Here is an 18182-nt window from a genome sequence, read left to right as displayed (position 1 = left end):
CACGGCCTCTGCAGGCCAGCCTTGTAGAAAAAGCAAACTCTGCTGAGAATGAGTTTGGGGGAAATGCGCCGAGTATGGGCATTGGTGTCAGAGGCCTTCTGCATTGTTCTGCTTCCCTTTCTGTTTCTCAGCTTAATGGTGGGGGTTCTGGTCAATACCACTCTAGCTATAAAGTCTTGGGAGAAGGCCTCGCAGACATGTTGCTTACAACTCACTGTTTCCTATCCTCCCATTTTCTGTAAGGCCTCCAGGGCCTCCATGACTCTCTTCCTCCTCTGGTGTGAAAGCCGGGGAGAGAGGGGTGGGACACTGGGCTGGGATGCTGCGGACCTAGGACCTCCCACCCTGTCGTTGGGGGAACTTGGACTCACTCCCTCATTCAGTCATTCATTTGTTCCTTGTGTGGTATTTGGCCTGATCGTTGTATTTGTGTTGGGGATAAAAGATGAACCGTCATGGGCCTCCAGGAGTTCTTGGTCCAGGAGAGGAGGCTGAGAAGTAAACCCCAAAATACAGTCCATGTGAAAAGCCGCATGATGCAGCCGTGTCCTCTGAGCCCTGAGACACAGCAGAGGATTCCCACCCCACCTGAGAGGCCGTGGGCAGGCGGCAGAGCAGGGCTGATGCTGGAGCTGAGACTTGAGGAGAGAAGTGGGAATGTGGGTGGGCGGGTCCGGGCAGGGGTGCTCCAGGGGGAGGAATCGGCCTGTGCAAATGCGTGGAGGCTTCACTGAGCACAGTGTCTTAGGGAGCTGTGAGTGGTTTGGCTTGACCAAAGCTTCAAGTCTGAAGGGTGTGTGGAAGGAGATGGGCAGAGAGGTGAGGAGTAGGGGCCCAGGGAATGGGGGCTTGATCACAGGCTAAGGAGTGTGGCTTTTGTCCAGGTGGCTATATATGGAGAGCCATTGAAAGTTCTTAGACAGAGTCATGGTGAGCTGTCAGCTCCAAGACAGATAAAATGAAAGAGAAAAGAGGGACTGGGGTGATGTCAGTTCCAGAGAGGGTGAGGAGAAGCCTGCACGGTGAGAGGAGGAATCGGGGTGTAGAGGGGCAGGCAGCAGGAGACTCAGCAGAAATGAGCACCAGAGCTGGAGTCTAAGGGCAAAACTGAGGTCTGCATGGGACATTTAGTGCATCCATTTTAATAGTAACATAATGGAAGCCGCTTAAATGTCTGATGATAAGGGAGAATGACCAAGTAAATTATAGGGCAGAGTATAGAGCCATTAAACGTTATGGCAAAAGAAGGCTGTCTCACCCACAGCATATGGAGCATGGGCTCTCCCTGCCCAGGAACCGAGCCACAGCCCCTTCTGCTCCTGGAGCCCACAGCTTCCGCTCAGAGTCTCCTGATGGTGCAGGGGCAGGGGTGGGGGGATCTCTCTGTGCTGCTGACGCTTCCCTCCCCTTGGGCACGGGCAGGTCTCAGTGACCTGTGGGGCAGGAAGTTCAGGGAGGGAAAAAGCCCCCCACTTTATCAAACATCATCCCTCCACCCATGCCCACACGTCTTCATGCCAACAGGCTGGAAGCAAATGTCCAAAAATGGAAATATTTGTGCTAGAACTGCCTCAGTTTCCCTGCTCCTTACTCCTCCCACGGCGTGAGCCCAGCCTGCCCCGGACTCTCAGGGCCCTGGGAGCCCTGCCCAGCTCCTCCCCGTGGGTGAGCGCACGGAGCCTGGAGGGCTCTCAGGAGGGAGCGGAGGGGGCCGGCCCCCCAGTGTTCACATTAGGAAGTTACTTTGAGGCCCCTCTTCTGACACTTTCCACAGACAACTGATTTGCTCTCTGTGGACTCTCCCCAGATGATCTGCCACAACTTCTTGGTTGGATGTTGACTCACACCCGTGTTCACAGAGTGAGTTGATGTAGGAAACAGTAAGCCCAACGTGACCACTCCGCAGAGGCCAGAGCCAGGCTCACCCACACCCAGCTTCAAAGGCATCGGTGCTAAAACTAGGCCCATGGGATCAGAGGGAGCCTAGATCGGCTGCCAGGATTTTCAAGAGCCGTATTCAATCCATTTTAGTCTAGATTACATATAATACTTTACCGATTTTCCCTACATTCATACTAAATGGGACATTTCTTGGGAAATGAAAATCCGTGTGTTCTGACCATCTAGTATCAGAGCACGGCGCGCAGAGTTTATGAGTTCAGAGCTGCATTAATGGCAGCTGGAAAAATGAAAGCTCGTGGGGCAGGCTATATCACACTGCACTTGTATCAACCAGGGCTTTTTGTGTGTGGGAGTGTGTCTTTTCAATATTATTATTAAAAAGGCAATATACTATTCCAGGAAAATTTGAGAATAAGACACACCCACAATCCCACTAACCTAGCACAAATATTTCCATTTTTGGACATTTGCTTCCAGCCTGTTGGCATGAAGACGTGTGGGCATGGGTGGAGGGATGATGTTTGATAAAGTGGGGGGCTTTTTCCCTCTCTGAAATTCCTGCCCCATAGGTCACTGAGACCTGCCCCTGCCGCAGGAGAGGGAAGCGTCAGCAGCACAGAGAGATCCCCTACCCCTGCCCCTGCGCCATCAGGAGACTCTGAGAGGAAGCCATGCAAAGGGGCTGTGGCTCCGTTCCTGAGCAGGGAGAGCCCTGGAGGTGGTGAGACCCACACTCCATATGGCTGTGGGTAAGACAGGACCTTCTGCTGTGAAGGTCTCCAGGGATGACCCCCACCCCAGTACTTGTTCCCCAGGCTGTGGGTGCAAGTCCAGCCACCAGCAGGCTTCCACCGAGGTCCCACCCCTGTCAGAACCTGCTCAGGCTCTAGTGATCATGCCCCTGGTGAGGGTTGAGGGGGCACCTCAGTGGGCCCGACTCTAGTGGGGCTGGCAGGGATGGTTGGACACCCCTCAGGAATACACGTCTCTGGCCAGTCTCTTCCTCCTAATGGATCTTACCAGGTTTCCTGGCAGGGCTCTCAAATGCTGTGGGACAAGGCACAGAGATCTCTCTCCCAGGGGACTCCAAGCCCCAGGCTGTGCTGGGACACTCCCACTGCAGTGCACGAGGCTGGGCTGCTGTCACCTGGGTGCAGGGTGAGCCCTCACTGTGCTCCTGTGAGCACCCGCTCTGTGACTCGGTGGGTCACGGCCCCAGGAGGCTCCCAGCTCTAAAATCAACACAGCTGAGGGTGAATCCCACCCCTGCCTCCCATCAGCTAGTTGGCACTTCCCCACTGGGCCTCGGTTTCCCTTTCTGCACACCCTGACCACAGCTCAGTAGAGAGGAGGGACGTGAAGGCACATTGGGCCCTGTGTGGTGTCCAGCTGAGGGATTGCTGTTGTGGGCCACCTGTTTCCCTCATCTGGGGTCACTCGGGCCCCTGGGAAGGACTTCACTCAGAGCCGTCCATGTGGTCTCCATCATGCCGAGGGCTCAGGGGAGCACAGGTAGGAGTAATCGGCCTTTGAACGGCTGTGGCCTTGTTTACCACCCAGATGAACATCTCCGGGATTTCCTGAGGCTTCGTCTCATGTCAAGACCAAGGAGCCAACACCTCGTGGAAACCGTTTTATGAGAAAACAGCCAGTCCAGGTGGAGGAAGTGAGGAGATGGGGTTTGATCGGTTAACTCGGTAGGTTTGCAGTCACCAGCTCAGTGTGTTTGATGTGTATGGGTTGACACCGCTCTCATCGCTAATAACAACTGTTATTTCTAAAAAACACCTTCACCCCGGCTCTGTCTCTGGGTCTGCTCACTGGTCAGCCTCATTTTACAATCATTCCCTCTTAGAGATGAGGAGCTGAGGTCTGCCCAGGACATTCTAAAGTGTATAATTCAGTGGCATTTCGTACATCCATCACCTCTATCTGGTTCCAGAACTTTGTCATCGCCGTAAAGGGACATCTAGCACCCTGTAGCGGTCCCTCTCCCATCACCCCCTCCCCCAGCCCCTGCAACCACTAATCTGCCTTTTGTCTCTATTGATTGACCTATTCTGGGCGTTTTTTATAAGTGAATCCATACAGTATGTGGCCTTTTGTGCCTGACTTCTTTCACTGAGCATAATGTTTTGGAGGTTCATCCGTGGTGTGGTATGCATCAGCACCTCATTCCTTTTTATGGCTGAATAATATTCTATTGTGTGGATAGACCATTATCCATTCATCACCTGAGGGACATTTGGGTTGTTTCTACTTGTTGGCTATTGTGAATAACGCCACACTGAACCCTCATCTACAAGTTTTTGTTCAAGCTTATTTTTTAAGGAATTAATATTGGGGCCAGCCCGGTGACGCAAGCAGTTAAGTGCGCGTGCTCTGCGGCGGCGGCCGGGGGTTCACTGGTTCAGATCCCGGGCGCACACCGACACACTGCTTGTTGAGCCATGCTGTGGCGGTGTCCCATATAAAGTAGAGGAAGATGGACATGGATGTTAGCCCAGGGCCAGTCTTCCTCAGAAAAAAGAGGAGGATTGGCATCAGATGTTAGCACAGGGCTGATCTTCCTCACACACACACAAAAAAAGAATAATATTTATTGAGCATTAAATGGATTTACACAGATTATCTCTTTTCATCCTCAGGAAGCCTATGAGGTAGGTCCTGTAGTGATCTCCATTGTACAGACGAGAGAACTGAGATAGAAAGAAATTAAGTTGTCCAAGGTCACATGGCCGATCAGCAAAGCCCATGTTCTGAACACAGTCGATATGAAACAAGGTTGGTCCTGATGCCTCCCACCGTCCAGGCCTTTTATCCAACGCTCTGACAGATAAACAGCTGGCGGGTTGCCTCCAAGTCACACTACAGTGCACCTGAGCCTGGAGGGAGGGCCAACCGTGGCCCTGACCCTCATGACCTAGTCACCTCCCAAAGGCCCACCTCCTACTACCATCACCTTGGGGGTTAGAGTTTCAACATATGAATTTGGGGGGGACACAAACATTCAGTCTATAGCACTTATTATAAAAAATATAAACAATACTAAAGTATATAGAAAGAGTGTCAAAGTCCACCTTCCTCCCTACAGGATCCCTCTCCCCAGACGTCCCTCTATTACCAGATTCCTATGGGTCCATCTAGGCCTTTTTCTATACATTTTTATACGCATATGTGACAGTGCACATAGAAAGTTTTGTTTAGTATTTTTATATTTTTTCACATTTCTAATCCCAGTGCCTAGGATGGCATCTAACTCATTAGGTACTTCACAAATTTTTGTCATGTGGTTAAATTAATAAGTTTTTTTAACTGGACCCTCTGTCTTGGCAATCTTTCTGTGCTTTGTTTTCAGCTGCCGCATCGATGTATGATAATTTAGTCAAACCTTCCCAAGGACAGGTTCACAATCTGTTGCCAACCCCTTGGGGTTTGCTGTGTGCAGAATTCAAAATTGTTCTGTTTTAGAAGGGTAATATCGTACACGTACGGGCAGCCCGCGTAACCAGACATGCTAACCTTTCTACAGTGAAATGTAGAAATATGCCCCTAAGTGGGGTAAATAAAGTCTATAAACATCCTCACATCATGTCAGGCTTGCCTCCAGATGAGCCTGCCGCCATTGGAGACAGACTGGGCTTAGAGCTTTTGGGATTCAGAATAAGATGAGGGGTGTGGGCCTCTGCATGAAGTCCCTTGCACACCCAGGCCTGTTGGGCAAACATGGTCCCCTCCCCATGTCCTCGTCTCCCTGTCGCTCACAGTGCTCTCACAGTCTCCGTTCTCCTGGCCTTTGAGAGCTGACAATGAGAGTAGTGCAGTGTGGGGACTGGGGAGAGCAGCCTGTCCCCAGAGACACAAACCTTTCCAGGCACTTGGAACTGCTCCAACTGGTGCGGTCCTGTGAGCTCCCTTTCAGCAACCCCCCCCCCCCACACACACACACACCATCAGATTTGCTGCTGGGGAGTCTCTCGGCTTAATTCTCATTTTTACAGGAGGGCTTCTCCCATTCCCAGGCTGCCTTCTCCCTCCGGAGTCCGTGTTAGTACCCCCAGCTCTAACCCTCACTTTGGCACTGTTTTTACCATTGGGATCTCTCTGGATTTGCCAAAGCTCTTTGCATTGTTGCAGGTTATGTTTCCCAGACCCTCCCTTCATGTTTCTCCCTCCACTCAGTCATCTCTCACATCCTTCTGAGGCACACGTCCCATGGTGGTATTTTCCTATTCCATGAGGCTCATTTGGCATGGGGCAGTGACAGCGGGCTTCAGGGGAGCCATGAATACGCTGACATTGGAGCAGACTGGGTGTCTGGGCACAAGTGCACTTTCCGAGGGCTCCGTGGAATCTGTTACCCCCTCAGAGGGTTAACATCGTGGCTCTTGGGTAAAGCCCTTCTCATCTGACCCTGCCTGCTTCTGCAGTGTCTCCTCTGCCCTGTGTCACGGGCCCCAGATTCCTGCCATGTGCACAGGATCGCTCACTGTCCCCTAGAACATCCTCTCCTCTCGAACTTTTCACAAGATGTTTCCTTGGCCCGGCCTGCCCTCCTCCTGCTCTGCCTGTCTGCTCCCCCTACACCCCTGATGACCCCAAAGGCTCTCGCCATCCACTGGATGGAATCTGCTGCAGGTGGGAGGTGAACAATGCTGGGAATTCTGCAGGCAGAAGGCTGGTGGCCTGGCCCAGGAGGAGGTGAGGCCACCATGGAGATGGGGTGGGGTGGAGAAGTGCACCCAGGGAGGTTAGGCAGTAGAGTCATAGGACCAGATGGCTGGTTGCAGGGAGTGAAGAAAAGGAGACAGTCTAAGACAACGGAGATTTCTGGCTTCACTGAGACATGATGTCAGCAACTTTGGTTAAACTGATGTCAGGACTGGCTACCCAATGCTTTGGGGCTCATTCTCCAGCAGTGGTGGGGTGATTCAGTTTCTTGGAGATGGGGGGGCCTGAATTTTGCTTCTTGAACACTGCGCTGTCCGTTCCTCCCTCACCAGCAGCAAGGAGAAATGGGGTCCCTTTGCACGGGCCAGGAAGGAAAGACATTCCATGTCTGGGGGAGGCAGTTTTGAGGCTGACAGATGTGAAACATCAGCCCATTATGGGATGCTATTTGTTCAAATTACGTTAATAGTGGCTCTCCCCGACTGATACACGGTCATCCTCCACTGTCCGACGCCGACTCAGACATTTCCCTGTGAGTGCGCCGGGGTCTTGCCATCCGTCTCCTGCAGCTTCCTGCCAGACCCTGTAAAACTGGCTGTGGGGTGGTCGTGTTTGTCCTTGAGACCGTCCTCCAGTGGGGGACCCAGCCGAGGGCAGATTACATAGGTTATGGGGCTCTTGGTACGGCAGACGAGCGAGGGCACTTTGTGCAGCATGCTGGCCTCTGCAGGGAAAGATAAAAGCGGCAGAGTTTGCTTTGAGGATGTCAGGACAGGCGGCCTATTGATGTTTCCCTTCCGCTCCCCATCCTGCTAAGTCCCAAGTTAGCTTCCTGAGCCCTCTTTTCATCCAGAGGTGCTGGTCTCATGGAAGGAAACAGAACATGACTTCTACATGGGAGCAGGGGAGGAACTCAGTTGCAACCCCTTCATACAAACAAACATTCCACTCTGCCATGCAGGAGCTGAGTGGCCTTGGGCAGGTCCCATAACCTTTCTGAGCTTCCACTTCCTCTTCTATTAAATGGAAATAAAAGGCCTAACTTGCAGGATGGCTTGAGAAGTAGAGGTGGTATATTTAAAGTGCTTAACTCAACGCCTGGTTCCTAAATAGCAGCTGTTCTGGCCTCGCCTCTGGCTTTTAGGAGTCAGTGGCACCTGTGCAGCATGAAGGGGACCGGCCCGGCTCCAGGCAGTCCTGGGCTTCTTGCCCGACTCCGTCCACCAGCCAGGGGACACTGCGTGGGTTACTTCACCTCTTCGAGCCTCCATTTCCTCTTCTGAGAAATGGCAATATTAAAGCCTCCTTCTCAGAGGTGTTGTGAGGACAAAGTTCTCAGCAAATGTTTGTTGAGTGCCTCACAATCCAACAAGAGGATACGTACATCAACAAAACAATAAAGTCCCTGACTGCTGGAGCTCCCGTTTAGCAGGCACAGACGATGAATAACGAGTATAACAAGAAAATCGTGCAGTGTGTTAGAGGGTAACAAGTGCTGTGGAAAAGAGAGAAAGACGCAGGCGCTGGGATGTGGAGTGCGCGGGCCACAGTATCAGCATTGGGAGTGGGGGCCACGGCCCCACTGGAAAGAGGACATTTGAGCCAAGACTTAAAGCAGAAAAGGGAGTAAGTCAAGCAGGTTCTGGGGAAGACAAGGCCCAGGCAGGGGGCCACCTCAGCGAGGACCCTGAGACAAGGGTGTGGCTGGTGTGGTGGAGGAACTGCGGGCAGGTCAGCCAGACTGGAGAGGAGTGAGCGGGGAGAGCAGAAAGAGAGCGGTCAGAGGGGAGGGGGTGACCATGAAGGGCCTTGTGGGCCAGCGTAAGGCGTGGGCTTCTGCTCTGAGCAAGACGGGCTGGCGTTGGAGGGTGCTGAGAGATCACCCAGCCGCTGGGCTGAAGACAGATGTGGGGCAAGGTGGGAGCTGGAGGCAGGCAGTTGGGTACTGGAGAGTCCAGGGGAGAGAGGGTGGTACCTTGGACCAGGTGGCAGCAGTGGAGGTGGTGAGAGGAGATCAGATTCTGGAGGTGTTCAGAAGGGGGAGCCAACAGGATTTGCTCACAGATCTGCTGAGGGTGGTGAGAGGAGGAGGAGTTGAGAACGACTCCGAGCTCCCCCAAGACCAAAGGAGAAGCTGTGCGCACACTTCCAGTGCTCATGTAATCGGGGCTGATGATTGAACTCATTCTTTTCCCAGACTTTCCCGAGCACCTGCTCTGGGCAGGACCCTGTGCAGAAAAGATCCTGATTATAGCAGCTAACAGCTCTTCTTGTCTTTCCTTGTTTTCTGTGCTAGGCAACTGAGTTGTTTTTTTTTTTCCCAAACAGCTTTATTGAGATATAATTTACATGCCGTACAATTTACCCGTTTCAAGTGTCCACTTCAATGGCTTTAATCTGTTCACAGATGTGTACGACATCACCACAGTCAAGGTAGAATGTTTTCATCCCCCCAAGAAGAAGCTCTTTAGCTCTCAATCCCCACCCATCCCCCTCTCAGCCCTAAGCAACCACTAATCCACCTTCTGACTCTATAGATTTGCCTATTCTGGACATTTCATATGAATGGAATCATACAATATATGCCCTTCTGTGCATGACTTCCTTCACTTAGCATGATGTTTTCAAGGTTCATCCATGCAGTAGTATACATCAGTACTCCATTCCTTTTTATGACTAAATAATATTCCACTGTATGGATATACCACATTTTGTGTATCCTTTCATCTATTGATGGACATTTGGGTTGTTTCCACTGTTTGGTTATTATGAATAATGCTGCTGTGTACATGCTTGTACAAGTTTTCTGTGTGGATATATGTTTTCATTTCTCTTTGGTTATTTGATTATGGGTTATTGGTTATTTGAGTTGTTAGGTTATTTGGCTCCTCGTTCCTCTAGGAGTAGAATTTTCAGGTCATAGAATAACTCTATGTTTAATCATTTGAGGAGCTGCCAGAGCGTTTTCCAAAGTGGCTGTACCATTTTACATTCCCGCCAGCAGTGTATGAGGTTTCCGATTTCTCCCCATCTTGCCAACACTTGTTATTATCTGACTTTCTGATTCTAACCATCCTAGTGGGTGTGAGGTGGTATCCAGTGTGGTTGTAGCTCACAGGTTTTCAGGGCTTGCTGAGGCCCGGCACTGTCAACACCTTCATGTGCATTCACTCATCCTGTCCTCACAGCAGCCTGCGAGGGAGCTGCTGTGCTCACCTTCACTTTACAGATGAGGAGACTGAGGCACAGAGACTTTACAGGTGGCAGAGCTGGGGTGCAGACCCAGGCAGTCTGGTTCCTGAGCCCATGATTTTGACAGTGTGCAAAAACCTTTCAGAGGCGTGGGAGACACACCCGTAAGCTGCTGTCCGCAGTGTAACTCCACGGGAGCTCCGGCAGGGGTGTGCGGAAAAGGCTGTGGCAACCATGAGGTGTCGAGGAGAAAAAGGGGTGACGGCTGCCCTGGGCCAGGTGGGACTGTGTCGAGGGGAGAGAGATGGGCAGTGATCCAGGGGCAGACGGCCACACCCTGGGCACCTCCTCGTTCAAGTCCTTATTACTCTGTCCTCCGCATCAGCAGAATATTTTTAGATCAAATATTTCAGTTCTGGTAGAAGCCAGTGTGTGCTGAGAATATACCCTCCAGGGTCCACTTGGTTAAAAATGAGTGAACAAGTTGTGTGAAGACCTGGCACGTGGAGGCCTCATCCGTGCATGTAACAACCGACAGAAAACAGAGCAGTCAGCTAGCACTGGCTTGCTCCGCTGCCCTCCCGCCCTGGAGGGAGTGGGGGATTTGCTCCCACTTGAGCAGCGGACCAGGCTGAGCCCTGCTACGCCTCTCCCCAGGTAAGCATCCTGCTCAGGTGTGTTTACAGGTAACTCTGACCGCTCTGCTCTCACCAGGTGACGACTTGGGCACTCACCCTTCCCGTGGGAGGCAGCCCCAGCAAGATATGGTGAGAGCTGTTTGGAGGGAGTGTGCCAGCGATAGGCTTTGTCTGAATTGGTCTTATCTCACTGAACTGTGGGCCCACCTCCAACTGCTAGCAGCTGTGGTGGGATCGTGGGTTCGGTTCTGCTCCGACCAGGTGCAGAGCAAGGGCTCCCGGCCCCAGAAGCGGCCTGCGTCCCACCGCTCTGCATCGTGCACTCACCTCATCCCCACAGCAACCCTGTCCCACTGTTGTTGCCGTGCCCATCCTAGAGCCGACAAAACCAAGACTAGGAGAGGTGCCAAACCTACCAGGGGCCTGAGAGTACTGAGCCAGCTATTGAGTGGCAGCCTGGTACTCGAACCCGCATCAGAAGTTTTGGGGTTTTCTAAGCCTTTGTTTTTTGCCAAGAAGGTAGATTTCTTGCTCCCATGGTACCCCTCCATTGTCGTAAGACCTCTGAAGCTGTGCTAGTCCTTGCCCCTTGTGGTCGTTGTAGCTCCCCCCCACCCCCGTTCTCTCCCCACCTCCACCCCAGCCCGCAGTGTTTTACTCCCATAGATGCTGCTCTGGTCTCTTAGTCTCCTTTCTTTCCCTTTGGCATCATTTGTCCTTCCTCCTTCATTTCCTCTTGGCTGTATATTTCTGTTTAATAAGGCCAGGGCTAACTCCGGCACCAAAATCAGCAACTAAGCCCTTTGCCTAAAAGCTTTAATGAGAAACAGAAAACTGGAGGAAATGGCTCTCCTGCCAAGTCTGTAAATTGCACCAAGGCTCGCAGCCAAACCAGGTCTGCATTCAGAACCTGGAACGCTCAGCGCCACTTCTCGTGAGTGACACTCTCCCCAGTTCCTCCCAACCCCAGCAGGGCCCATCCCACCTCTCCAGCAGCCTCGCCCTCTGGAGTCAGGCCCCCACCCTCGGACCCTCCTGATCACCTCCTTTCTTATAAAGGAACCAGAAATCTGGAGCTCTGTGTAAAATCGCCTGACTTTTAACTCTGGGCAGCTAATTTGTATGTTTTAAAAGCACTCTGCAGGCCAGACAAAACACATCTATGGGTCAGCCGTGGCCCACGACTATCATTGTGCAACCTCTAATCTAAAAATTATACTGGATTTCCTAATGTAGAGTTGTCAGGTTTGATTTCTTTTTTTCTAAAATCCTTCTTAACCAACTTATTAGACCTTCAGAACTTTGTTCTAGAGTTCAAGCTAAGTCAGAAGGATTTAAGTCTGGTTGGTACTAGCTATAAAATTAATACTTGGAACTGTTTTCACCCTCAGATTCACAGTTGGACTTACTGGAGCCCCTGGGGCAGAGGGCTGGGGTAGGCTAGGGGCTGGCTTTGTGTGAAGAGAACAGCAGAGGCTCAGCTGGGGGCCAGGAGGTGGTGGGCTGGGAGATAAGATGAGGGGAAGATGTTTCCACATCAGTAGGAAACCTGCCATCCAGAAGACACCAAAGAATCAGGCTCCCTTCTAGGGGCCTGTGGGGTGGGAGAGCTGTGAGCCAGGGCACGGCAGGTGCTGGGGTCAGTCAGCCCAGGGGGTCGGTGACAGTGCCCCAGAAGGAGGCTTGGGCTGCTCAGGTTCTGGCCTCCTAGTGTCCAGGGCTGAGCCTGAGGTCAACTAGCTCAGCCAGGGGGAATTGGGGACTTTGAGCTGGAGCTGAGCCCCCGGAGACCCACCTGACCTGTCACCTGCAGCATGCTCCGGCACCCCTTGATATAAAGACCCTAGAGTAAAATGGATCCGTCGTATGAATGTGAGCACATCATTTCCCCCAACTAGGGCGTAGCAGGACATGCCGGCACCTGACTTGGTTTTGGGTTTGGGCTGCTGCCTGGGGACGCTGCTTGAACCCACTTAGGATAAGCAGGTACAGGTACTTGGATGTGAGTTTCGGGTTCTGACTCCTCCTCAATTCTTGCAGAGTGTTTCCTTGGCCACTTGAAACACAAGGAGAAGAAAGCTTGCTCGGGATCTGCAGTCAGCAGCCTGGCTCCGCACACCCCTGCAGCGTGTTCTTTTTGGGGATGTTCCGAGCACCTTTCGTGATTCCTTTGGCTCAGCGCCACCCAGGTCACGAGGGCCGTTCATAAGAGATGTCATGTTCATCACAGGAACGTTGATTTAGGATCCTGCAGGGACGCTCAGCATCAGTTTGGTTCTGGTCTTAGTTCTAGGACTGGCTGTGCTTTTTCTGAGGTGCTGGTAGGTTTTTATCTCATGTACGTTGTGAATGGTTCTGATGGCTGGGTTTCCGCGTCAACTTGACTCAGTAAATTTGGGGCCCACATGTCTCGCATCCTGAATACTCATCTGGCCCCTGATGTGGTCATTTATTTTTGGCCCCTGTTTTTGCTCCTTTTCATTCTACCTTTTCATTCTACCCTGTTGAACTAAGTGTATTTTTGTAATTTGTCTGAAAGCCTTTCTGGACAGTAGAAAAGAAATTAGGATGAAGCTTCTCTTCTGATCTGCAATGGGGTTTCCAGAAGGGCACCACCCCTAGTCCAGGGCACTTCCTCCCCTGCTGTCCAGTTGCCCCGGAGCTGGAACTGGGGATCAAGGCATCTGCACGGATGAGAGGGTGGTGTCGGGGGATGTTTCATCTCTGCAGAGGTCAGGGTACTCAGGGCCCCCAGACCTGCCTCTCACCCCTGGACAGGACAAGATGCACATCCACCAAGCTGGTTTCTTGGAGCCCTGCCTGGATGTATTCCCTGCCTGATGCTGTCTCCTCCTGGCCTGTGCTGAGTAGATTTGGCCAACCCCTCAAGGGGCAGAAGGTGCCTGAGGGACACAGCCCATGGTCCTCGCAGATGGCTGTTGAGAGGTGGATGTGGGGGGATCTTTTAAACCTTGAAAGGCCACAGGCACGTGAGCAGTTCCTCGTTTTTCTTCCCACCCCCTCTCCTCCATCCGTGTTACTCTCTCAGGTTGCTCCGCTCAGGGTTTGCTGCAGAGAGGAGCAGCCCCGCTTTCTGGGGTGCGTGTATCTGCCAGCGGGAGTCAGTTAGCAGACCAGGCCATGTCGGGGGAAAGGTGTGTTCATGGTCTTGCAGCCCAGGAGCAATAGAAAGTACTTGGCGTCCAAATAAACAGCCATGCTTGGCTTGGAGTGACGCCAGATGCACCAGGTCTTCCTGGAGGAAGGAGGCTGCGAAGCTTGTGGTTGTGCCACTTTGAAGAGTATGGCTCCTGCCGGCCCACCTGGCCCTGCTGTCCCCCTGCACAAAACACCGCAGCAGAGCCTCTGCCCGTCTGTGGGATCCCCTGCCTTAACCTGCTGTCCTGCCCGTGCGGGCTTTATTTCCCGTTATGCCTTTCACACACTGTAAGTTCTAGACAAAAACGAGCTCATCCAGGCTTCCTTGCTTCCATATCTTGTCTCAAATTGTCCCCGTGGCTGTTCTTTGCCTGCTTTCTCAACATGTCTAAGTCCTTCTTACTTTCAAGGCCCTGTTCAGACACTGCCCTCTTGATAAAGCCTTCCCTGATCCCCCATGTGCAAAAACTACACCCACGACCCCATGAAGTTCCTTAGCGCATAGTGGCATCTCAATTAGAGCAGTTTTCCAGTTTTCTGCCACCCGGCTTGGCCATGAGCTCCTTGCGGATGGCATCTGGGTCTCATCCCTCTCCGCTTCCTGTAGTGCCCAGCCAGGGCCGGGGCCCTGGATGGTGGTGGATGTACCCCTGGGAAGCCTGGACGAGTGCATCTGTGCACCTGCCTGCTGTTGCCCCCAGGACGGTTTCTGCGTTGGGGGCAAGAAGTCCCCAAAAGTGGGAGGAGGGTGCATTTGGATGGTACACTAGAAAGAAAAGACACAGTTGTAGGATGGTGGCTGCACTTGTTCAGAACCAGAATAAGACGAGCCCTCTGGAGCCTGCCTGGCCTCGGATTTGTCCCCCAGCCTCCCTAACACTTTGGGGCTCCCGGCTTGTACAGCAGGACCCAATATCCACCTCTGGGTCCCCTCTGTTCAATATTGTGGCGAGGCCAGCTGCTCTGGCTCATACGGGAGCACACCCAGTCTCCACGGGGCTTGGAGCTCTATAAAAAGGAGGAGAATACTTGATTTCACAATATAGACTGCGTCAGAAAAATGGGCATTGTTCCACCTTGTATGTGAACTTGCTGATAAGCCAGCTGGTGCTCCCTGTCTGCTACAGAGGAGAAACGGGGGCACACAGCGGGTGACCTGCTCCAGGCCAAACGCTCTCTCATTCTTGGAGCTCCTGTCAGCTTAAATACGGAAAATGCGCTCCAGTGCAGCAGCCACATCTGGACAGCACCAGCAACCCGGAGCAAATGCCGTCGGTTGTTTCCCAGCAGATCGAGATAACGCTGATTTATCTTCCAGCGATACCTTCGGATAACGGTTTGGCCATAGGAAAAATTTTGACCTGACCACAACTGAATTTAGTCTGACAGCAAATGAACTGCTTGACAGTCAGACCAGAACCACTCAGAGAAGAGTCTAAAATGCATACTGTGTAAAATTCAATTCCAACAAACACTCACCAGTGCCCACTCCATTCTGGGTCTGGATGAGGGGCCGGAATGCAGAGGTGAAGAGAGCACAGCCCAGCTGTTAGGGCCAAGAAGGCTGGTACACCGACTGCTGGCAAAAAATGGATCCCTTGGGCCATGGAAGAAGGCAAGACCCATACCCTGGGTGAAAAGAAAGTCAGAAAAGTATGGACGAGGCCACATCCGCTCTGGGCCTAAGGGATAGATTTGATGTTGATGAGCACCGGACGGGCAAGGAGGAGGGCATGTGCTTCCAGGGAGGCTGCAGCAGCTCCACGGGGCTGCAGCATGGGCCGGGAGCAGGCCCTGCTTCTGTTCCAGATGAAGCTGGAAGGGGGTCAGGGGTCAGACAGAGACTCGGGGACTTGTTCTAGTCGCAGTGATGGGTTTCGAGGAGGTGGTGGGCTGAACGCACTCTCCCAGTGACAGGGTGGAAAATCACCTGGAAGGGTCAGATGGGATCTGGGTGCAGAGGAGGCTGTGAACCAAAGTGTGCGTGAGAGAAGATGGGGCCAGATTGGGGCCAGCTCGGGAGATGGTGAGGAGGGCAGAAGAGGTGTGAGAAGGTCGACTCCTGCAGCAGGGGGGGCTGACCGAGCAAGGCGCAGAGGAAAGGTGACCTCGTGCCCTAGAGGATGGAGGAGGCGATGCCCATCACAGGGTGCTGAGGGAACCCAGCGCACAGGCAGGGACTCACCTCCACACTGGATACCCGAGCTGGGCTGGGAGCAGCCCCTGTGGCCAGCAGAGTTCCTGAGTGACCCTCTGGGCCCAGCTGGGAGGAGATGATGAATCAGACCCAGCCCAGCCACAGAGACTCACAGGGGGAGGGGAGATGGATCTTTACCAGATGGGATACCCACTCTGATGGAGGGAGGGATCAGGCGTGACAATACACAGCAGCAGATGATGCCATCACTCGCAGGAGTGACCCGGCTGGTGAGAGCATGAGCAGGGTTTGAACGCAGTGTGTCTGCCTCCAAAGCGCTTGCTGCGCTAACCACCACCCTTCCTGTCTTGCTCCTCGACTCAGCCCCAGAGGACCCAGCTCTGTCCTCAACGAGCCCCCACTGTGTCAGGGAGACCATTACCAGGCAGCGCCGAGTGCTGAGAGTAGAGAAGCGGACCCCAGAGGAGCCTGGCTTGCTGGGCGTCCACCCTGGGTCAGGAAGGGCCTCTGGGTGGGGAGAAGGTGAAATCAGGGCTGGGCTTGGAGCATGAGGGGTGTGGCTTTCCAGGCGAAGACCTGGAAACACAAGGGTCTGCCCCAAAGAGCAAAGACTGCACATCACCGTCGAGGATGGAAAAGGGCACCGCGCACCTCGGTGCCTGCTGAGTGGTCACTGGGCAGAGCTTGGCCATGCAGTAGAGAGCAGGAGCAGTGAGGTGGGCCCAGTCTGACCTTAACACCTGCCAAGAGGCTTGTACTTGGTGCTTAGGCATCTAGAGGACACAGGAGGGTGTGTGCAGAGGGAGGAGGCCCCAGGTCAGATCCACACTTGTGAGTGAGCCTGGGGGGAAGGAGGAGGCCAGTTGGGAAGCTAAGCCAGAGATGGGGAGCCTGGAGCTTTCACAAAAGCCGTGGTGCCCCAGGGCACCTGCACCCTGCATGTCAGAGCCCAGCTTTCCTCTCCCACAGTCTGCCTGAGCAGGCCTTCCTGGGAGCAGCTGGGACTGGATCACAGCTATTTATCTAATGTTCTTGGATGGAGTCTCAAGAAAACCATTTTGCTTATTTAAAAAAAAGAAAACACAAACAACACAAAGCAGCATTGCAAATCCTGCCCCCAAAGAGAAGTTGTAAAGAGGTTGTTATGGCCCCTCTGGTTTATTGCTTCGTTGATTTATCTGTTTGTGCGTCTGTTTATTGGCCTGACTGGATGGTCCCGTTGCTTACTAAGCCCAGGCTGCATTTACAAGGGCTGTAGAAGTCAGCAGCCCCCAGCCCAGGCCTCCAAGCCTGCAGTCAGCATGAAGTAATGGGAATGCCAGTTGGGTTGGCACGCAGGAGCCTGGGCCCTGGGCAGGCTCTGGGACCTTACTCTGGAACCGAGGGATGGTACCCTGCGTGAGGTGCCAGCTGCCCCACGGGTGAAGGGCTCCCAGTGCGGCTCATCAGCTGTCATAGGGGCTGCGGGGGGTGCTTTTATAGATCCAGGTGCCTGAGGCCCACCCACGCCCCATGGCTCCGTCTCTGGGATGGGGACAGGAACAGCTCTCCAGGTGATTCTGCTAATTAAAGGTGTAACTGCTGGGCCAGGCGATTTGCCAGGGCCTCCCCCGGTTCTAGAACCATAATCCAGTGTCTTTGGGCATTGGGGGGGGGGGGGGGCGGGACCAGGGAGACATAGCCTGTGAGGAATGGGCATGACCCCTCACGCTACCAGGTGAACAAGCCCCGGATATTGGGGGCAAGGCTGTGGCCCCTTCACACAGGGCCCCCTTGTGGGCCCACTCCACCTTAGCTTACCTCCTAGGGATCTGGAGCTGCCATCCCACAAACCAAAAGATTCGTGTCTTGGAAATTAGGAAAGCAGATGTCAGGATGTTTGAAAGAAAAGGAGGGGCTTCTCTCAAGGGGTCGGGGATGGATGGGCTTGCATTTGGAACTCGCTTCTCAGACTTATAAAAGGTGTGTGCGTAGATGGGGGAACAGGAGCAGGGCCAGGGAAATGGCCCGGAGAAGAACAGGCCCAGCGATGGCAGAAACGTGCAGAAGAGCCCATTTGGCACAAGGGGAAGAAAGAAGAGCCAGCCGTGTGGCCGGGGACCCGAGACGTGGTGTGGACAGGCAACCGGGGGAGCAGACCATGACGCGGGGCTGGGTGACCACTTCTGCTTCAGGTAGAGAGGTCTGGTGAGAGCAGGGAGGGGACACGTGAGATGAAGGGTATGGGAGGAAGTTATGAGTCTCTGTCACAAAGCAGGTGCGAAAAGCATTTGATGGATCCCATTTCATGGATTTGAGTCTCTAGACCCAGATGGAAGTGCCCAGAGCACAGAAAGAACTTGCTAACGTGATCGGAGAAATGTGACTGTGTCTTTGAGGAAGAACAGAGGGTGGGCTGTAACATCAGAACTGTCCCCATTTTCAGAAGGATGGATTCTAGAAACTCCAGGTGGGCAGGCCAG

At 53.2% G+C, this 18182-nt stretch overlaps 1 protein-coding gene and 1 pseudogene across 1 annotated transcript in view; one reads left to right on the top strand and one right to left on the bottom strand.

The window, feature by feature from the left end:
• COL23A1 (collagen type XXIII alpha 1 chain) overlaps positions 1 to 18182 on the top strand; it is a 319908-nt gene that overhangs the window by 176201 nt on the left and 125525 nt on the right. The window lies entirely within an intron of this gene.
• Positions 7092 to 18182, bottom strand: part of LOC131399732 (small ribosomal subunit protein eS8-like) — a 60854-nt pseudogene continuing 49763 nt past the window's right edge.

Source organism: Diceros bicornis, chromosome 1, assembly GCF_020826845.1.
Source record: "Diceros bicornis minor isolate mBicDic1 chromosome 1, mDicBic1.mat.cur, whole genome shotgun sequence".
Taxonomy (NCBI): Eukaryota; Metazoa; Chordata; class Mammalia; order Perissodactyla; family Rhinocerotidae; genus Diceros; species Diceros bicornis.
This window is presented reverse-complemented; position numbering and strand designations above follow the sequence as displayed.